At 34.4% G+C, this 23,466-nt stretch overlaps 1 protein-coding gene across 7 annotated transcripts in view; it reads left to right on the plus strand.

Annotated features, from left to right (window-relative positions):
* The first annotated feature begins 13,861 nt into the window (after nucleotides 1-13,861).
* Nucleotides 13,862-23,466, plus strand: part of LOC149192465 (protein METABOLIC NETWORK MODULATOR 1-like) — a 93,528-nt gene continuing 83,923 nt past the window's right edge. Inside the window, exons 1-4 of one of the 7 annotated variants that reach the window (XM_089404613.1) lie at nucleotides 13,862-14,015; nucleotides 14,240-14,705; nucleotides 14,820-14,912; nucleotides 15,201-15,253. The gene's annotated coding sequence lies outside the window, so the exon portion shown is untranslated. Of the gene's footprint in view, nucleotides 14,058-14,097; nucleotides 14,710-14,819; nucleotides 14,913-15,182; nucleotides 15,254-23,466 lie in introns of those variants that run through there. The other 6 variants (XM_089404612.1, XM_089404615.1, XM_089404617.1 and 3 more) reach the window with 6 other exon arrangements.

Raw genomic sequence — 23,466 nt, forward strand, 5'->3', positions numbered from 1 at the left:
ATTAAGCTTGAGATCTACTAGGATGTCTTTGAAGTAGCTTACCAGCTCTTATGCCATGTCTTTGTGATCATGGACTTTGGTGCCATCCTGTTTTATGAAGGAGGATATTTGATTGTGATGGTGATGTTGAAGCATTGAATTATAAAAAAAAGATTTGTTTCGTTCTCCCTCCTTCAACCATCTTACTCTATATTGTTGTTGCTAAATTAGTTCATCTCACTTTCTTCTTTCTTCAAGCTGAGATATGATTTTACCTTGCTCTTGTATAAGCTTGTTTGACCTTCCTTGCATAATGGCTTCTTGTTGGATATTTTCCATTTGTGTTTTGAGATCTTGTTTGGCTTGTACAATGTTGTTGAATTTCTCCCTATTCTAGGTTTTGAGATGACATGTTGTAGTATTTTATAAAAATGATACATGGTCGAGCCCTCTATAATGGGAAAGTCATCCCACCATTCTTAAATGATTGTTTGAAAATTTGGGTGTTGGATCCAAAAGCATTCCAATAGGAACGATCGATTTCTTGGTCTGGATTTCATTTCAATATCTTGATTGCTTGGCTAGTGGTATGAACCATGACTGAGGAAGATGGAGGCTTCCATGAATATATCCCTAGTCATGATATTTTCTATGATGAGAAATCTGTTAAGATTTAAATCAACTTTTTGACCCCCTCCTCAACAATTGTTCCAAGTATATGTGCATTGACGATGTTGAGATCCAATAGATGAGATTGATTCATAACTTCTTGAAATATAATTACTTCTACCTTAAGCTTTCAAACGCTTTGTTTTTCTCTGTAGGGGATTTTATTAGATTGAAGTCCCTTCGTAGAATCCAAGGTGTTGGCGAAATTAGGAGACCATGAGACTGGTTTTTCAAAGGGAGGTGAGAAATTACTCTTTCTCTTTAGGCAATGAGGGTCCATAGAAGTTGGAGAGAAGACTTGTGTCTTAAGATCCAATAAGATGAAATTGAATGGTGAGAATTATGAAGGTAGAAAACATATTGAGAATATATACCTCTTTATAATTACATATGATAGTTTGTCCTCCTAATTGACCCTGGGCATCTAGAGTTATTGATTGGCGTCCTTCACCCCATTTCTTTGTCATTTTGTTTATGGTCACACTAGTAGATTTGGTTTCCTGGATCATTAAAAAAATTGGCCATTTCAAGATCCATTTATTTTTTATAAGTCTCTACTTACCTTTGTAATTGAGGTCTCTAATATCTTAATAGATGAGCTTCATGGAGGAAAGTTGTTGGAGGAGGGAAAAACCTCCGAGATCAACTCGATCCTGCCTAAGTTGACTAGAATGTCTCGTAAATTCCTCCAATATTTTTTTGATTGCTTTTCATCTTTTCATCCTTTTGGATTTTTATGGGTGCCTTCAAAGGTTAGATATGCACCCCTAGAGGGTTGGTGCTGGTTTGACCTATTGACACTTTTTGAGCTTATGAACACAATTTGAGGATGGATTTACTTAGGATTTTCACTTGATGCTTTGGGATGGAATTAGGATCTTTATCTTTCTAGGATTTTGCAACGTTGGGTAGATTGAGAACATCCACATCAATTTCTTCAGATCCACTGGGGACATGAGTGGTTTTGGGGTCCTTTGGATAAATATCCTGAGATGTTGGATTTCTAGTTTTCGATTGAGGGATTGGGGTGTTTTCAATAGAGGATTTGGTAGTGTTTAAGTCAAGCATTTCCACTCTCAATGGCATTGGTCAGAGGAAGAGGCCGAAGGTATGAGAGAAGCGAGTGGATCAAAGTTTTTGCTTATAGTATGGGATTTTCCAAAGTGTGATAGTGACAAAGTGGCCTAGGGCCTTGACGGTGGCCCATTGGCTTTGTGAAACTATCCTAATCTATAGCTTAGGCTTGTTCAGGGGAGACTTCAGGAGAAAGGAGCGGACAATTTCAGTAGAGATGTCCGTATTCGTGGCACCTTCTACACTTGAATGAAATGTAATGATAGTTTAGGGTTTGATTCTATAGTTCAATCTTGGTAATAGATATTAATGGATTTCGGTAAAGGCTTTGAGATATTCATGTAAACATAGATGCAAGCATATGATATATAGCTAGCTTGTTTTGTAGCTTTTGAAGCTTTTCCAAAGTTCCCAAGGGAATTTCCAATTCTAGCTAATATCTCCTCATCCCAAAATTCTCTTAGTAAGGAGTACATTCAGATCTAGACTAAGGTTGCTATGAAGTCTTAATTTTCCTAGACAAATCTCTTAATTTAGAATCTTAGGTACAGCCCTGGTAAGTTGATGAAGTAGGGGTCATTTTAGTTTTTTTTTTATTCGATATTTTGTGCTAGCAAACATAATGGTGAATACACATTTTAAACCTAATTCCAACTTGATTTGTTCTTTTGGCCTCCATTTTTGTTGAATCCAATAGGAGAGGGCCTTTTTCAAACAGCCATATACCCAAAATTTTTCTAATTAAGGCATGATCCCTCATGTATTGAATGTAATTTTCAATTCAATTTGATTGGACTTCAAAGCCAACTTCCTAGAGATCTATGGTTAGTTGAGCGCTGGGTATAAGTACCCTTTGTCTAGTTAAAATCTACATCTTTAATCGAGATTGGAGAATTGAGGTTCAAGTGTTGATTAGGGCGTTTATCCCCTACCACAACTTTTCCATAGGAGAGATCTTTGCTCCCTTCTACAACACTGGCCATGACAGTTGAGAGGAGAAAGTGTAGGGTTTACAAAGGGCACTAGGGTTCGCTAGCGACAGGGTTGGATCAAAGCAAGCATTCTCATAATGGATTATTTCATCAAAATGACAGTTTTCTTTAATTATAATTGTATTTAAATGTAAAATAAATTTTAAATAATGTTGAATAAACATTGTTTAGGTATTATGCTTTAACTGTTTTTTTCTTGACGAGAAATAGAATAAATATTACGTTAAATGAAAAGGTTGAAGCTATTGTCAATCAACAAAAGAGGAATTGATTTCATTGGGGACAACCAATTACAAAATGTGGAAACTCAACTACTACCTAGGATTTTGAGGAGGATATAAAGATTACATTCAAAATTATCCTACATGTTATTTTCTTAACAAAACACATTTAGTGCAAAAATAGATTCTCACAAATTGATTGCATAAAAATATATTGAAATAGAGCACTCTTATTTCAGGTCAGAGTTACTGGTTGTTTGGAAACCCTTATGAATATTCTTTTATGTTATAAGAGCAATCCTATGCAGGTTCAATTTTCTTCCTCTTGGTAATGAAGGAGAGTGACGACAATAAATTTTCAAAATTTTCATAAATGATGGGGAGATGGGGTGGTCAAGGGACTTCATTTCACCTCCATCTCCATTTTATTTTGAATTAGCATCACTAGGATCTAAATTTTCTTATCGAACTTGAATGAGGAGATAATACCCATAAAAAGGCTTATCCATGGACGGAGGGGTGGAGTTCTCTATTTTCCTTTGAACTTTTTGCTTTGGATTAGAGTGGGTCTTTGATAGTTATTTTTACTCTTCTTATTGTTCTCCAATAATTTCATATTTTTCGTTGCCTAGGTTAGATGAACTTGGGTTCTCCTACTGGGGTCTCTTGAGATGACAATTCTTGCACTTCCTGGACATCACTTTGAAGGTTTCTTGTCCTTTGTTGTTATGATAGGGAGGTGCATATTATAAGGGAGCTACTATTCACATGTATTTTTGTAATTCTTCGCAAAGTGTCCATGCTCATGGAAAAATTATACTTAAAAGGAATTTGTTCATATTCTAGGGTTTGAAGAAGATTTCAATCTCCCAACTTAAGCTAAATCACATATTCTATACCCTTATCTAAGTCCACTTCCACGCATATTCAAGAAAAGGTGTATATACACCCTTTGATCTTTGCTCAATCAATTAAGTGACCCAACTTGTTACCAATAATTTTGAGTGTGACATTGTCCCATAAATGCATAGGGAGATGTGGAAGCCTGGGCCGTATAGGAGTAGTTGTGATCTCCATGTTTGGGCCAAAATATAAGAACCAATGGGTGAGAAATAAACCCATTGTGCCCATGAAATATGGGATCGATTTGAAAATTCAATCTCTTGCTTTTGAGCTTTTAAAAACAAACAAGAAAAATCATTACCATAGTAGACTAGATTAAATGGTGGCTCCTACTTATTTGACCCCCAATCTTAGATGACTCATAGGATGGGTCGTATGCCAATAAACTTGCCAATTAGAGCTTGTTCATGTTGCATAATAATTTTCAATTTAGCTTTTGGAATTGAAATTTTCACTCGAGGAATATCTTTTGCTCTTTTTATAAACTTACAATTGGTTGGGCAATTTTCACCTATAGATCTGGAATCTATAAGGAGAGAAGTAAAGGCCTCTTCCTCAAAATGATTAGTCGCTTCCATTAGATAGAAGACCCTAATAATGAGCTTCATCAAAGTTGTAAAGGAACATGCACAAAAATCCCATGATTTGGCACCAACGAGCACAACGATGCCCACCCACAATATAACACCTATGAAATCCAAATGAGATTTAATAAGTAAACCTAGAACAAGTTTCAACATCTATTAAGATGAGCATTGGTGTGTCGGCTACTATCTGCACCAAAGTGTGGAGGTGGAGTAGTGGTGGTTAGGGAAACCTTAGCTGTGGCAGAGGCTCAACCCCGAAGTCAATATTGATTTTTTTATTTTTTTATTGAGAGGTTAAACTATAATTAAAGTAATATTTGATTCCATGAATGAGATTACAGATAAATGTTACTTGAAAGTATGTGACTCCACTATTATAATCTTATGATAATAGTATGAGATATTAGTTTTCTTGCAAATACTATTTACGTTATATTTTGGTTTTGGAGTAAGATCCAAATGTACTTTTGATTTGCTAGGAGCTCATCTTCCTTGAACATAAGACAATAGGTTAATAACCTAAAACCAGTAGGGATCTAGGAGGAGTAACAATCTACCCTTTATAAATCATTTCAAGTGGTCCAATTTTTGTTAAAAAATAATGATGAATTAGGTTGCATTCATACTAATAATCAATAATAAGTATTCTCATTACAAATTAACAACTAAATCATAATAATTTTGATAATCATTATTTTGGAGTTGGTGGCTCAAGTGGCCGAGAACAACATTTGTTTGCCTATCTACCCAAATTCAATTCCAAAGGATATATTTGGCCCTCACTTTTACCAACTCACCATGATTAAAAAATTAAATGTAAAAAAAATTATTTCATTTTCCATGGTTAAATAAAATGTAAATGGATGAAACCCTACATTGACATGTGCAACTATGAAAATTATAACTTATGGTTGTCTCTTCAATATCATTTGGTAAGGTGGTTGTGGGTTATTGTCTTTTAAATTTGGTAAGGTGGTTGCATGATGTTTTATTTTATATTTTATTTGTTTTTTTTCAAATATGAAATTAAAAATTAATGGTTGCCTTTTGAACATTTTTTTTGGTAAGTTGGTTCGCACATATTTTCAAGGATGTTAAGGGTAGGGTGGAAGTTGGTTGGGAAATGTTATTTTTATGAATATAATTAATTGATTATAGTTAATATTATGATATAATTTTATAAAATAGTCTAACTTATAAATGGAATGGTCTCTTTGACTATTAATGATATAATTTCAAACAAGATTGTGATTTTTTGTTGTTTAAAATACATTTTTGAATGTATATATGAGATAGTATATTACTTGATAAACTAACAGATTACAAAAAAGGGTTGTGTGTGAAAGAACCTGACACAAAACCCTGCCAAAAAGCTAGTATTGGTCGTAGCGCAGGCTGTATTTATAGTGCGAACCAGACAAAAGAGGGAACCAAGTACAAAAGAGGAGCCGAGAGGTGCTCTCATTACAACAACTCAAAATTAAGAAACTCGTTGCGGAGGAGGGAGTAGAACGCCTTGTGGCAGTTGACCTAGCAGAAATTGTGAACCTTCACGATAGACAATTTTTCGTAGAGGCAGAGGTACACTTGGGAAGATGAACCGACTGCATCACTCCTGGTTGGTGGTGACCCGATCCTCATCTAGACGAATGGGAGTCTCCTGTGAGCTTCTCTCCTGCTGCACGGTGATGAACCGACAACTAGTGGAGGCCCCAAGGTCCTTTCTTTATGCTCGGGGTTCCTTCAATGGTTGAATGAACCTTCATAGTAGACTTCTTCTTAATGACAGTGTAGTTTGGAGCATCCCGAGTGTTAAATCTACAATGATGGATGGCTTCAACATACACTACAAACTTTTCCGTGAGCCTTTTGGAATGCATAAATGGATTCAACACCTTAAACAATGTAAACTTAAGTTTTTTAAAAAGCTCTTCCAAATCTTTATTAAAATTAAGTAGAAAAAATGCAAAAGACTTCGTTCATTAGTTAAACTATGCTTAATTTTATCATATCTTTTCTAAGAATGTTAAATATATTATGAATGTGGTTGTGGAATATTTTTTTAATGAATAAAAATAATTGATTACAATGAATATTAATTCATATTATGATAAATTTTCATAATGTATTTTTAAAAGTATGAAAGACATTATGAACTTCATTAAGAACATTATGGAAGGATTATAAAATCTTATTTTAAGAAATAAAATTAATTGATTATAATGACCACTAATTTATATTATGATAAGCTTTTATTTTTATATTTTCAAGAAGGTTAAAGATATACATTTTTTTGTTTGCTAAGTTGTGTGAGTCTTGAGATTATTTCAGGCTTAATCTTTGGCTTGAGATGATTGCATGTTTAACTTTGGTTCAAAACTCTTTGGGCAAAAATCCAACCATGTTAAGGACTGGTAAGTCTTGAGATTACTTCAGGCTTAACCTTTGGCATGAGATGACTGCATGTTTAACCTTGGTTCAAAACTCTTTAGGCAAAAATCCAACCATGTTAAGGGCTGGTGTGGCTCATGCTGGGTGTGATCACTTGCCCTTAAGTCAATTTCTCAAGCCAAAAGATAGGTGTGCAATCATCTTAGAACTCACACAACTTATCGAACAAAACAAATATCTTTAACATCCTAATTGATTATAATGAATATTAATTTATATATTGATAATTTTTTATCAATTATTTTTCAAGGATGTTAAAGATAATTTTTTTTTTGTTTGCTAAGTTGTGCGAATGCCTACATGCTTAACCTTTGGTTTGAGAAACCAACCAAGATGCCAATGATCCCACTCAGCCTAGGTCACACCAACTTTTAACATGACTAGATTTTTCCCACCAAGTTTCAAACTAATGACCTTCACATCAGGAAGTGACTTATCCCATCACCATTTATTCTAGAATAGTAAGCAAGGATATTAAAAATATTATGAAAATTTAGTGTGGAATATTACTTTAATGAATACAAATAATTAATTATAATGAATATTAATTTATATTATGATATTTTTTATAACATATTTTCATAAAATATGAAAAACATTATGAAAATTAATTATGAACATTATGATGTAGAATTTTATTTTAACGAATAAAATTAATTAATTATAAAGAATATTAATTAATATTGATAATAGTATTGTCTTTAAGATTAATCACATTGTTGAGATTTGGTTTATGTTTCGAACCAACTAATGTGGTTCATCCTCACGACAAAGGTGAAAAAATCAATCTTCACAATTGTTAAAATAGCAGAGAAGCATCCATGCCCATAATTAGTCGTTTCGAACCAACTAATGTGCTTCATTCTCAGGACAAAGATGAAAAAATCAATCTTCACAATCGTTAAAATAACATAGAAGCCTCCATGCAATCTTCACAATCGTTAAAATAACATAGAAGCCTCCATGCCCAGAATTAGCAGTTATGAAATAGTTGTTGTAAACTAACTGTTATTTCATCCTTATTCTATCTGGAATTAATTATTTTACATTCTCTTAGTAAATAAAATTTATTAACAATTTAATTAATAAATCATTAATACTTTTTATATTTAGTTTATAACCATAAAAAATATTTAATAAATAAATATTATAACTTTAATGTATTATTATATTATATTATAATCATTCTCATTTTAATATGTTTTAATATTTAAATAAAAATTTAATAAACTAATTAATTTATATTCTATTAACAAATTTCTTAACAACTTTTCCCAATGGCTAAATGGCTATCTTATAACAGCTAGTTTACAACAGATAATTTTGGGCATGGATGTTTCTCTTTTATTTAAACAATTGGGAATATCGATTTTTTCACCTTTATCCTGCCAATAAACCACTTATTTAAACAATTGAAAATATTGCTTTTTTCACTTTTATTATGAGGATAAACCACATTAATTGGTTCGAAACCTCGATCAAAATCTCAACAATATGATTAATCCAAAAAACAAACAATACTATTATCAATATAGATCACAAAAATCTAAAATCTAACATTAATTAATATTATAATAACATATTTTCAAAAGTATTAAATACACTATAAAAAATCATTAAAATGTTATGAAAATTGATTATAAAATTTTATTTTAATTAATAACATTAATAAATTATAATAAATATTAATTTTGATTATAATAATTTTTTATTGCGTATCAACTTCCTCTTCTCATGTGTTGGGGAGAGTGAACTCTTACCACTTCCTTTTCTCACGTGCTGGGAGAGTGGACAGAGAGGAGTCTTAAGTTGAATTCATCTCGTACAACTTTTTTTCCAATTTGATCTACAAGCGAATCCAATAAATACAAGCATTGATGGCCAAGTATTTGTTACATTCACACGACATTATCTATCTGGGAGGGTTTAACTTCATTCCGCAAGGACAAATAACCAATCAATAATTATAATAAATACAAATATTGATGACCAAACATTTGTTACATTCACACTACATTATCTCATGGGGAGGGTTCAACTTCATTTGCGTGGACAAATAACCAATCAATAATTATATTTTTTTCCCTTCCATTATTTTAATTACTATTTAAAATATTATGTTCAATTATTTTAATTACTATTTAAAATTTAGTTTATGGATTTTTTAAGGTGCTGAATTTATTATGTATTTTAAAATGTATTTTGAACAACAACAAAATCATATTCTTACTTGAAATTGTATCACAAGATTCTGGTGAAAAAAACTATTTCTTTTGTAAGTTAGAGTACACCATTTTTATGTCACCGTAAACATAATTCCAAAACCCATAAATAATATTCTTGGAGTTTAGGATTTAAACATAAAGTTTTTGAGAAATAATTTAAACACGAGTCCTTTGATATAGACTATTTTTTTTAAAGACATCTCCTTTGAGATATTGTTTTTAATTATTTGATTAGTTATTTTTGTTTATATTTAATTTTTTGAATTTAAGAAAAATGAAAATTCATTGTTAATTAGATTTGGTCAAATTCCAAATAACATTGTCTAAACATGATAAGTTTTTGAATTTTGGCCTGAATTTGGTGAGAGTTTTTGTGGTTAAATCTTAATTTTTGTTGTTTAAAATGGATTTTTGATAGTACTTTGAAAAACCCCTAGGGCACTTAGATTGTGGAGAGTTGTTGAGTGTAGATTTAACAATGTCCTACCTTTGAAGTGGTCTCACCACCCATCATAAGAAACAATTTAACCTGAAAAATATGCTAAAAAACCTTCCAAAACCTTTTTTTTTTCAGAGAGAAAATCATCATGGATTATATTAAGGGAATATAAAGATCTGAATACATGATCAAAATACATGAGAGTCGGCAAAGATATAGTCAAAACATAATTACAGCTGTATCAGATAGAATGACTGATGATCACACAACATAAACACAATAACACTTCACGGAAAAGAAGTGAAGCCAGCATCCGAATAGATTTAAAAGTGCTGGGACAGCATGAGCTGTATGAAATCCGCGAACAGAGAGAGCATATGAATCCAAACCATAACACAAATATTATTTAGTAAATGTAAAAAATTAATTTTCCTTTTTTTTCAAAGCCTTTATTTTGTTTTATTTTTTTACAAAAATTTAATTTACTTACAAAAAAATCAAAATCAATTAATTAAAAAAGATTATTTAAATATTTCATTTTTAAATATAAATTTTAATTTAATAAAAATTATAAAAAGATACTCAATTTAAAAATCAACTTCAAACTCCATACATAAAAATTAAAGCACTTGACTAGCCAAATTAAAAGTCCAAAATGTGTAGTAAAATTATAAATCCAAAATCTTGAACATGAAACTTAAAAACTTAATCATTAAATTACGAAAAAATATTTATATTTAAATGATTCTTTAAATACCGTGAATATTTATATTTAAATGATTCTTTAAATACCGTGAAGGAATATTGTTTAAATTTCAATTTTAAAATATTTATATTTAAATATTTTAATTAAAAAAATCAATTATTTAAATTTTTTCTTTTAAAATATAAAAAATACTCAATTGTAAAAATCAACTTTGAAACTCCACACATAAAAATTAAAGCACTTAATGCACTTAACTAGGCGAATTAGAAGTCTAAAATGAGTAGTAAAATTATAAGTCCAGAATCTTGGATATCAAACATAAAAACTTAATCATTAAATTATAAAAAATATTTTTATTTAAATGATCCTTTAAATACCGTTTAAATACCGCGAAGGAATATTTTTTAAGTTTCAATTTTAAAATTTAAAAGTCCAAAATGTGTAGTAAAATTATAAGTCCAAAATCTTGGACAGAAAGTTAAAAACTTAATCATTAAATTATAAAAAATATTTATATTCAAATGATCCTTTAAATACGGTGAAGGAATATTTTTTAAATTTCAATTTTAAAATTTAAATAAAGTGAAGTAATATTTTTAAATTTCAATTTTAAAATTTAAATACTCTGAAGGAATATTTTTTAAATTTAATTTTTAAAATAATTATATTTAAATATTTTGTTTTTTAATTTTGATTTAAATTAAAGAATAAATTAAATTTATAATATAAATATTAATGAAAATTATTCATTAAGACTAATGTGGCCCATCCTACCTTAAAGAGATTAATTATGGTTCTTTAATATTTTATTTTTATGATTAAAAGGAAGAGAAAGAAGATTATTGTAGTTTTGCTGACGTAACAAGTCAAGAAGGTCAATGGTGTGGGTAATGTTTTGGAAATGAGAACATATGAGAGTAAGACCTCAGGGGTCCAAGAGAAAGTGCTTTTCATCTTTAACCCTTATAGAGGTGACAAATTCTTTCATCCTAGGGCGTTTTAGGAATATACCAAGTCTCCCTTTCACTCTGAAGCTCATGAGAATTAGTTCTTATCTTTGCAATGTTCATTTTCTTCTTAGCATTGGTCTTTAGCAAGAGTGGGGTTGATCACCTCCTTATAAGTTCTTTTTCCCCTCTAGCTCCTTATCATTCCACAACTTATCCTTAAATTTGGAGGTAATAATAATTTTAATATTATCCTTATTCTCCAAGATGATTTCCTCATTTATCCCTCATTGGTTGGGTTGGCCAAGACTGGGCATCCTTATTTCATCTTGAGTGGAAGGTAGAGTTAGAAGCAAATTTGGGGAACCTATTGGCTTCCATGTTGGAAAGCTTCTTCTTCTACATCAGATACCTAAACATAGCCATGCTTTCAATGGGGGAAAACTAGCTTCAATCAAGATAATAAGATATTGAGATTTTCCTTTAATCTTGAGATATACTGCAACCCTAAACCTCATAGCCATATAAAATAACAAGGTGGGGAGAGTCTTAAAGAGGATTTTTTGTTTTTCTTTTTGATAATATTGTTGTATCTTAAAAATATAATAAATAGATTATAATATAAAATTTGTTAATAACAAAATATTAGAATCTATCATTTTTTTTAAAATTAAAATTCAAAATAAAATAAATTAAAATTCAAAATTAACTAATTTGACTTTGGTCCTTTAATGTTCATTTTTATAAAACTTTTAATTTTTATTCTTTGACCGTTGGGAATTTATCGTTGCATCTCTCAGATTTATAGTCCTTTGATGTTCATTTTTATAAAACTTTTAATTTTTATTCTTTAACCGTTGGGAATTTACCGTTGCATCTCTCAGATTTATATTTTATTCTTTAATCGTTGGGAATTTATCGTTACATCTTTGAGATTTATATAATATTGGTGAGTTGATCTTGCTCCCCATCGCCGTCCTGATGATGCATCTCGAGATTTATATATTATTGGTTAGTTGATCTTGCTCCTCATCCTGATCTTGATGATGCATCTCTGAGATTTATATATTATTGGTCAGTTGATCTTGCTCCTCATCCTGGTCCTCATCCTGGTCAGTTGATCTTGTTCTCTATGTGATTTCTCCGCAAAATCTGAGCGTTATATATCATGAATCACAGAAACATAAAATCTGAGACTTACAATTGTTGCATCTATGAAATTTATATATTATTGGTCAATTGATCTTGCTCCTCATCCTGGTCTTGATGATGAATCTAGATCTAGATTGGATATGCGTGGACCCTTTGTTCTCTATGTGATTTCTCCGGAAAATCTGAGCATTATATCATGAATCACAGAAACATAAAATCTAAGACTTACAATTGTTTTCAAGCTCATAATAAGTTTTCCAGCCACCAATAATCATTTTCTCAATTCTATAATTCTAGTTAAGCTGATGAATGAGTGTCAATACCTAAATATTTATATGAAGAAACCTGCTCTAAGTAATTGTTATAGTAGATGAAATTATCATGGTTGATATTTTTGGATTTAGTTATTATGACTGTCAATACCTAAATATTTGTATGTAGAAACCTGCTCCAAGTAATTGTTATCGTAGATGAAACTATCATGGTTGATATTTTTGGATTTAGTTATCATGACTTTAGTCTTGTCAGTATTAACAATTGTACTTATCTTTGTACTTATCTTGGAGCAGTAATCATGGCGGATTTTAATCTTATTGATATATTGTCCAAATTTTCATAAAAAGTATATTTTTTTTAATCTAATTGTTAATTTTGTTTAAAATTTAACCCCATTTTGTTAAAATTATGAATTTGAGTTGTAAAATCTTCTTTTTAATGTTTTTTAATATATCTTTCTATTAAAAATTTCTTATAATCATGAATTTGAACTATGAAATTTTCTTCCTAATTTAAATAATTTTTTTAATTCTAAAATCTAAAACAAATTTTTTGAAATCATAAATTTAAATTGTAAAATCTTTTTCAAGGTTATTTTTTTTTTTCAATATATTTTTTAGTAATTTTAGTCCAAATCTCACCTAAATCTATTGAAATCACAAAATTAAATTATAAATATTTTTAATGATTTAAACGACTTATAATTTTTTACCATTATAATTTATTTACATATTAAAAATATATTTTAAATAATTAAAAAATATAAAACATAAATTAATTATACTAATTAATTAAATTTCCCACCATCTCTTCATGAACTTCGAAACCTTATACCATCCAAAACCGTGTATGCATTTGAAAAAAGAGATCCATTGAGATTCCAAATTAACCAGACTTTTGAATCGATCCATTGAGATTCCAAATTAGTTAAAAATCTAAATCGTTAAATCACCAAAATCCAACTAGAAAGGACAGAATTCTACATAAATAAATAAACTGCTCCCTAAATAAAGGCTTAAAATATTTTCTGCTTAAGGTTCACATTCCAAAACCACTTGTCTTCTCCCACGTCGCGAGAATCATAGCAGCCGTCGGATAGCGAAACACATGAAATGTTACCCGTAAAATGGCGGTCAAAACACACACACGTGCATTAACGATAAATATTCCTATGTCGTGATGAAATCCCGGGTAATGAACTATTAAGCCCCGTAATTAAACTTCAAAGCTTCCCCCCGGAACATAATGCTCCGTATATGAGCCTCGCGATTACAAATCAGTAGCTCCAGATATCCTGGAAATGCATGGCTCTGGTTCCTAGAATTACCCCATTCCATGGTGATTTGTGCAAACGAGTGAAGTGAAGATGATCGGAAGGACCAGAAATGACTACGGTAAGATGTTGAAAATACGGGGTTAAACGGCTCCGTTTAAAGGTATTGACTTCGTATTTTGATGTTAATGGCAAATGATTTGCTCAGAATTCTGTATTATGTTTGAGTTCTTAGCATCGACAGCGAAGTTTCGACGGATAGTAGTAGTACTAGCAGTAGGCTGTTAGGTAGTTTTGGTTTTGCCAGAAAAAGGAATCTGAAAAATCTTTTACGGCAAAAAACAGATGATGTGATACGAGCCTCAAATCTTGACCATAGCTTCGTCTGGAGAACAGAAAAAAGAGATCAAAAAGAAATTTCACAGAGCGACAGGCACGGGCTGTGCAGAAAACTGTGCAAAACTCCACAGTATCATCAAAGTTTCTGCAGTACGGTGCCAATTCGCAGGCCTTTTTGCACCTAATTTAACCAGATCGCTTCAAAGTCGCTGTGATCAACTGACATTTTCCGTTTGCCGACGAGCGCGTAGCCGATCGCCGCGGTTTACCGTCATTTTACGATTATTTTTAACGGCGGGCGCCGTTTTCGAATCCTTGGACTTCTCGCGGGACTCTATTTACAGCTCCTTTTTGGTTCGTTTGCCCGGTCTTCGACAACAGGCTCGGTCTTTGGAGGATTTATTTATGTTTTTTTCCAGTGCGTTCTTTAAAGAGTTGTGGAGTGTCGGAATGACTTTGTCTTAGGTTCAAGGTTTGTAAGTTCCTGTTATTTTACCCTTATTTTTCTGTTTCCAGTCGAGATATCTTCATTTTAGCACTGTCACACGTTTTTGACGTGCTTACCTCATTTGATGTTTTCGGGCAGTGAAAAAGGCTCCATAGTCGAGGGATGCGCTGTTGTCAATCTTCTTATATTCCTCTAGAGGGCTTTGCAGCTTCGGCTTCTCAATAATTGCCGGTAAACGTATACTCTCTAAATATTACCTCGATCGTCCGAAAGCTGAAAATCTCTGCTATCTAAGTTGTGTCTTTATGCGTTTTACCAAAGCATTTGAAATCGTTTTTTCACGGACATTCGCCGTTTGACGCTAAAATTTGAGCTCTGTTCATTTTTTTAGCGTTTTTTTCCTGTGTATTCTCTCCGGTTATTTAACTGAAATCGATCCGTTCAAAGTTATTTTTTCCGTCTCTTTTGTTGCGGTTAATATCGTAATTTGACGGGTCGCAGAATTGGATATGGTTGCAGTTTCGAAGTTCCAGGCCGTCCGTTGGATATTTTCACGGAGCTAGGACGCCCAGGTAGCGCTCCCCTTTCTCTGACATTATAATTAAAATGTGTGGTGCATGTGGTAGGTTTGAGATACCGAACGACTTAGAAGCTTCCCCGCCTTTAAAACGGACTTGTCTTTTATGAACTCCGATTTTACCGTCGGACTTTTGCTGCTGTGGGGAAAATATTAGTTCAAAGTAGTATAAAGCAGACTTTAGGGCTTTATGCCAGATATTTGAAGAATGCAGTGCTCTTATACATTGATTTCTTTTGATCTCACTTAACGCTGCAGCAGGTCAAGCAAACGTAGAAATTTAACTTGTTTTCAAAACAGAATCTTATAGGGCAAGGGACGTTTAAGCGTTTGCCATTGCTAGGGATGTATATTCTGTCCGATGTTTTGAAATGTTCCTTATTCATAGTATGATGTTTACTGTAGTTGCACTTTTGATTGCGCCAATGTACTAATTTTGGCGACTGTTTGTACCCTGCTGTAAAGTGTTTCTGATACCTCCGGCCTCCCGTTTGTTATAAATCTTTTGAGGGTTTGTCTATTCCCGCAAAATCTACCATGCATACGAATGATATCGCATAGCTTCAAAAACTCATTGGGGATTAAAACTCTCGTCCTTGAATTCAAGTAATTTATCTTTATGTTTCAGAACATTTTTGTTTATGAATTTGATTTCAATTTACAACATTCAAAAGAAGCTTCTTTTACTGAAATAAAGGATAAGCTTGCAGGATTAAATCTCCATAATCACTCTGCACACTCGGCGAGGTCAGTCTATAGAAAATAATTTTGAGTAGATGGTTACAGCTTATAAACCCCACGAGTTCGGTCAATTAAACATCTTTGAAGGTTTTCGGGGTTATATTTGATCAGCTTTAAATTAATTTGGAATAACGCTATCGTAGCTTATACAATATCGGGTTTTCCTATATGCTGCCCATCATATGCATTCAACAATCTGGTTCAATGCGAGCTGTATGTACATTCTTCTTGTAGAATAGATCAATGATCTTGTAAGTAATCAGTATTTCCTTTTAACTATTTGTTTAGGGTTCAACTCTAATGCTAGTTAGAGAGTTTTCAAAAGAAGATGAGAGAAGCCTAGTCAACAAATCATAATCCTACGATTTTGCTTCATTTTTTAGGAACATGATTATGATGTTACCATGAGAGAGAGATTACGTTATTAAAATAGTCTTCTGTTTCAGGGGCATGCTTATAATGTTAGAGAGGGGGAGAGAGTTTATGTTAACCAAACACAATACTCTTTTTTGTTACCATGCTTTCATTTCGAGGAGCATGCTTATGATGCTGAAGAGAGAATAGGATATCATTTTCTAATGGAACATAACAACTTACATCTCATTGCAACATTTTTGTCTACGAATGATGGGAGAAGAAATATACGTGTGGAAGAGACTATATCCCATATGTCAATTTTTGGTAGTGTTGTAGCACTCATTTGAATTTGACCCTCAAAGGCACTTCAATTGCTTTGGTTGGGTTGGTTCTTAGCAACTTGTCTTTGATGTACATCATCCTTGTCTCACTCTTTGTCGTGTCCTCTACATGATTCTCCTAAAATGTCTCTTCCCAATTGGTGCATTCTGATGCCTATCCTTTCATGATGTGGTTAGATGGTTCACAATGGAGTAATAAGCATTGCTTGGTTGCCACCTCTTCCTTACCACATATTTGGCATGTCTTGCTCTCCCATTCCTCCTTGGGTTCCTTCCATCTTCTTGTCTCATGTCTTAACCATGTGCGCTAGTTCTTATTAAGCATTGCTTGGTTGCCACCTCTTCCTTACCACATATTTGGCATGTCTTGCTCTCCCATTCCTCCTTGGGTTCCTTCCATCTTGTCTCATGTCTTAACCATGTGCACTAGTTCTTATTTGGGCCAATCCTTGTTTTCCTTTCCATGGAATCCTTAATTTAATGTATCCTTGTACTATGATCGTTGATTTCTCCTTCTACATTGAAGTTGTCTATGTAATTACAAAATCGGTGTTAGTTTTAGTTGCTCGAAACTTGTTTTCCATTCTCCTTTCATTGTATGAGCACGTAGTGTGTGAGGAGCACTTTGTTTGCACTGTGGAGGGTGAACACTTCATGGAAGAGAGTCTCAATGGTGGATGTTTTGTCTCATAGCCCAATTTTCATCTATGTTGTCACTTGGACTAGGAAGGTGCACTTGTTGCATAAAAACATGTAGTGTTGCATAAAAATATGTGGGGAAAGTGGGTTGGCACTTTTGGGTGCATACCAATATGTGGTGTTGCATAAAAATATGTGGAGTAGGTGAGTCGGCAATTCATACTTGGCACATGTAGATTGCTACACTTGTGGATCTAGTCTAGGGTTAGGGTTTTTCTTTACTTGTAACTCACGATTTCTCTTACCCTGAAAAAGGGAGGAGCACATTACCTCATTATTGTTAGCAACAAGATAGAGGAGAAAAATATAGAGAGAATGTAACCCCTTGGTATGTGATTCTTCATTTGGGTTGATATAGCTTTGAGAAATGAAGTGAAGCTAGTGTTTGCAAGTGGTTAGCAATGATGGATGTTTTGTCGCATAGCTCATTTTTCATCTATGTTCTCACTTGGACTAGGAAGGTGCACTTATTGGATAAAAACATATAGTGTTGGATAAAAATACGTGGAGTGGGTAAGTTGGCACTTTAGGGTGTATAGCAAAATGTGATGTTGTAAAAAAATATGTGAAGTAGGTGAGTTGGCAGTTATGGGCATGTGCCAACCTACTTGGCACATGTAGAATGCTCCACTTGTGGATCTAGTCTAGGGTTATGGTCTTTCTTTACTTGTAAGTCATGACTTCTCTTACTCTATAATAGGAAGGAGAAGCACATTACTTCATTATTGATAACACCAAGATAGAGGAGAAAAATGTATAGAGAATGTAGCCCCTTGTGTTGATGTAGCTTTTGGAAATGAAGTGAAGCTAGTGTTTGCTAGTGATTAGCATGTGGTACCCTAGCTAGGTCTTTGTTATTAGCAACTACTTTGTATATTAGAGATTGATAATGGATGTGATGTTAGTTGTTTGGAGAATTTTGGAATATCATGTGTTTTAATAGTAGGTTTGATGCTAGTTATTTGGAGAATCTTGCGATATAATGTATTATTCTTGTAAAAATGATTCATGCTTGTGGGATGCTGGCAATAGGGTTACTCGCTTTGTGAGGCACAAGTGTTTAATATTGTACCTTATGGGATGCAAGTGGGAAAATCTCTTGATAGCTTGTGTGTTACAGATGGAAGATCTTGTTGTTGATAAGTGTAGCTTGGGAGGTACTCCCACAACTCTTGGGGTACTGGGTTTGTGAGGAGTTGACCCACGAAAATGGTCTTTTGTAGGCAATGTACCCAAGTGGTGGGCTTTGGGCACAAATTGATGGGCTAAAAACCCAAAGTAAATTAACTGTTTAGTCTAATTGATGTAAGAGGGCACCTTGAATGGAGTTAAGGGCTCCCATTTCAATCAATTAGAAAGATATAAATAGAAGAGACCTAGAAGAGGTCTCACACATCGATTGCACATCATCTAAAGAAGAACAACAAGCCAAGAAGACTGCAGACTTTCAAGGAGGCCGAGCTGAAGTAGATCGAAGGAGGAAAATATTATTTCTTTCTATATTTTGTAGCAGACCGAGTTGTGGAGAGCTGATGTGTTTGTATTTGTATGGTTTTGTGCATAAGGGAGATATGTTAGGGCATCTTTGAAAGGGGTTGGGCTATTCTGTGTTATTGAAGAGGGCCAAGACCCTTTTGGTAAATAGAGAGGCCACAAGGCTTGTGAGGTTACTAGAAGGAGGGCCGAGCTCCCTCAAGGTCATGCGCAAGAGTTTAAGGGTGGAAATGCGTAGTGACCACAGAGATATGAAGTCTGAGGTGGCCGCAGGAGCCTATAATAGGGCTGAGAAGTCTCATAGATTGTGTGTACAGAGAAGCTTATTAGATTGTGTATAGGGTCGAGACTCTTCAAGATTGAGTAGAGACCATTGAAGAGGTATTTAGGTTTGTTTTCTATGTAGATGATGTTGGAAAATCAAGAATCTGTATATTATGTTTGACTTTCCTTACTTGATAATTACTAGTGATGTTAGTTGGCCTTTTATTACTTCTTTACTTGTTGTTCATCAAGAAATTACCAAAACAATGAAGATCACAAAGAGACAAAGTACACCAGATATAGGCTCCATGCCAGGGCAAAACCCCTCCAAGGGGAAAACCCAGAAAGAATACTTCTCTTCTTATAGAATTTGTTCAAAATGAGACTTCCAAGACCCAAGGACCAAAGCCCAGAACCCTCCCAAGCACCAAGTCAGCTCACCAGTAAGATCTCTTAAAGGCAGCTTCAAAACTTCAATCTTCTGCAGCTTCGCTCTAGAATTTTGGTCCTGCAACTTCACTTCAGAATTTTAGCCTCCTGCAACTGGTAGCTACATAGAAAACCTTAGCAGCTTAACATGCGTGGACATAAAGAGATAGTCTCTAAGAAATTTCAACTTCTTCTTTTCTTTGTCCTCCTTCGCTATTGTAGATCGAACTTGAGATGAGATGGTGCTACAAATGAGTCGAGCTCCTTCTATTTATGGCCTTCTTGAGGGGTTGAATAACCCTCCTTTAGGTCGACTTCACCTTGACTGGGCCGACTTGGTCTTGGAGGAATAAATGGCTTTTCTTGTCTCAAAATAAATTTTTTCTATTACAATGAGTCAAAATGGGACTAAAATACCTGGCATAATTTCTTTTTGACCAAGAAAGACCTAGAAGCATGAAGAACATGCTTTTGACCTAAACTAGAGCATGAAACCCATGCTTTAAAGAAATAAAATTTATTTTCTTTCTTTATATACAAAAGATAGGATGTCATGATAACAAAGGTCATTATGAAGACCGAACCTAGTTACAATTTCCAACACTCCTTCTTAACTAGGGAGGTATTCATAATCCCATCATAAAGTACAAGGAATCTCAAACTTGAAGTATTCTCATAAGAAGAGTTGGATTGATAAGCCATCTGTTTAAGCAGCTATATCAAAACCAACATTGTAAATAAGGCCTTAACTTGACAAGCTCAACTTATATGAGAGCATCATGATGGGAGGCTTTATGTGAGTGTTATGGGCAAATTTAGTGTTTCTTCAAACGCCTAACCCTCTAGACCTAGTAGCTAGTCTAGAAACAACAGACAAAGTAATTCATCGCTCTTCCTATAGTTAACAGATAAGAGATAGAAGAACAAAGGTACCAACCTGTAACTTTCGCTTGCTCCCTCTCTCCTTTGACCGATTTCACCGCTCCTCTCCGTACTTAACTTGCTTGGAAACAGAGTTGCGGGGGAGCGCCCCCCTGAACTCGCTTCCGAAGCACGCTCCGGGCGGGAGTGGCTTGGGAGCGCTCTTGATAAAAAAATTTGCACTCCCTGCCATTTTCGGGAGTGATCGCTCCGTCGCTCCCGGAGCGAAATTTTAAGCCCAGGAGCGATCGCTCCCGAGCATTAAAAAATCGCTCCGGGAGCGTTTCAGGCGGCGCCGGGAGCGATCCGGCGGAAAAAAATTCTGCGGACCCGAAAAAAAAATTAAATTTTAATTTTTTTTTTTAAAGCCCAATGGGCCTAAAAAAATTCATTATCACTTCATTGAGTTGAGTTTCTTGGAGAGCAAGAGCAAAGGAGCAAGGAGAAGCGAGGAGCAAACGTCGAGGAGCGAGGAGCAAGCCTGCAAAGAGGTAAGTAACTTAGTAATTTAGTTAGTTTAATTTAGTTAATTTATTTTAAAAATCATGAATTTAAATTAAATTAATTAATCCCAATAAATTAAATTAATTTGCAGATTCAAAACCCTACAAACATCAAACACCATGGACCTGGCTATATTTCTTGGCATTTTCCTCTTCTTGGTCCCTTTTATGGTTATTATGGTGCTGGAGAGTAGGAAACGGCGGGGCCAAACTGAAGAGGGGGATGAAGAAGTTGGAGAAAGTCGAATTGATGAAAACCCCGGTGAGGAGGAGCTAGAGGAGGGTGAACATGACCCTCAAAAAACTAAACAAGACCAAACCCCATTGTGGAAATATGTTAACAGGGCTAAAACAGGGAGAGGGGGTGGAACCACTAAATTTCATTGCCCCCATTGCAACAATGATTACACAGGTTCATACACCCGTGCTAGAAGACACCTCTGCGGGAAAAGGCCATGGGATGGAGACAAACAAATAGGAATCAAAACTTGTCCAGTGGTGTCAACAGCGGATAGAGCCAAATACATAAGGGAAGAGGAGGAAGCCCAATACAAATCAAAAAAATCAAGGGGTTTCTTTGAACCAAGCTCACAATCACAAAGAACTCCTTCAGCATCCTCCCAAGGCAGTGGATATGGAGGCACAAGGTCATCAGGTTTAAGGCGTAGAACCATATCAGATTTCCTTGATGAGGGGTGTAGGAATGATGTGGATTCAAAGGTTTATAGGTTTCTCTATGCATGTGGGATACCATTCAATTTTCTTCGCTCACCTTATTGGCACGAAATGGTTTCTGCCATAAATGATGCCCCTAAAGGATACAAGAGCCTGGGTATGACAAGGCAAGAACCGTTGGCCTTGATCATGAAAAAGAAAAAATATCACATTCTTTGAATAGAATGACAAGTTCTTGGACTGACCATGGGGTGTCCATTGTATCTGATGGATGGACAAATGTAAAAGGTAAGCGATTGATAAGTGTTCTTGCTGTGTTTGTTAGTGGTCCCATCTTTCTAACTGCACATGATTACTTTTGACAAGTTGAGGACCGCCATCAACATTGCAGAAGCATTACTTGAAACAATTGACTGTATTGGGCCATACAATGTCATCCAAGTCATCACTGATAATGCTCCTAATTGTAAGGCAGCGGGAGCAATTATTGAGGATAAATACCCCAACATATTTTGGTCTGCATGTTTGGTTCACACATTGAACCTTCTGATGCATGATGTTGTCAAAAACAAAAATGCACAATACCAATGGATTGGTGATTTGTACAAGAAAGGCAAACAAATGATAAAATTTATTACAAATCATAGCAATACCCATGGCCTTTTCCGCAGTCACTCGAGATTGGAGTTGTTGAAGATTGCGAAGACCAGATTTGGTAGCTATTACCTCACCTTCAGGCGCCTTTTGAAGGTAAGAGAGTCATTGGCTAGCATAGTATCAAGTCCACATTGGCAGGTATTAAAGGAAAGGGCTACAAATGCAGCTGACACGCGAGGTTTTGAACTGGTGGAGGAGGCTGCTCTTGATGGTCAGTTTTGGACAAGTGTGAGGCAAGTATTGGATTTCACCAAGCCCATTTATCACATGATTCGGTTTGCAGATATAGACAAACCAGTGATTGGCGAGGTGTATGAGCAGATGGATACCATGTTGGGGGAAATAAAAGATATTGTTCATAACAGAGATCCTGACTTGTACAATCTGATTCACGATTGTGTGTGTGAACGGTGGAATAGACTTAATCTTCCACTACATTGCTTGGCGTATATCCTTACGCCAAAATACTACTCTACATCTTGGTTGGGCCAACCTGCACCAGGGGGTGGGATTAGGACCAAACACCATTTAGATGCAGATGTAACTAGAGGATATTTGGAAGCATTAGAAAAGTTGGTACTTGACAGGGAGGAATGTGCAACTGTGCGCCTTGAAATAGGCAAATACTTCAGTGGCACTGGTTTGTATGGTAACTTCCATGCAATGGACGACAGAGATAGATTTGATACTCTCACATGGTGGGAAACAAATGGTGGCCAGGGACTTTTGCCAAAATTGGCAAAAAAAGTTCTTTCACAGGTTGTAAATACTTCTTCTGCAAAGAGGTGTTGGAGCACCTACAGCTACATACATAATGTGAAAAGAAACAGACTCAATGAAAACCGAGCAGAAAGCTTGGTTTATGTGCACTACAACTTGAGGTTGTTGAGTCATTACTGTGATCGGGCTTATGAGGATCCCACATATAAAATTTGGGACAATCACCCAGAGGATGACAATTTGGAGGATGGCATTGTACATCTTGAAGAACTGGAAGAGGAATTTGTAAGGGATGAAGATGAAGCAGCTGCAGCAGCCATGCCACCTCCACCTCCACCATCCAATAGCAGTGCTCGAGGTCCGAGTCTTGTTTCTTTGCTGTTGCCACCTCCATCTACACCCTCACG

Source organism: Pinus tabuliformis, chromosome 2_2 (assembly GCF_031772625.1).
Source record: "Pinus tabuliformis cultivar Carrire ecotype Pingquan chromosome 2_2, CPIR1, whole genome shotgun sequence".
NCBI lineage: Eukaryota > Viridiplantae > Streptophyta > Pinopsida > Pinales > Pinaceae > Pinus > Pinus tabuliformis.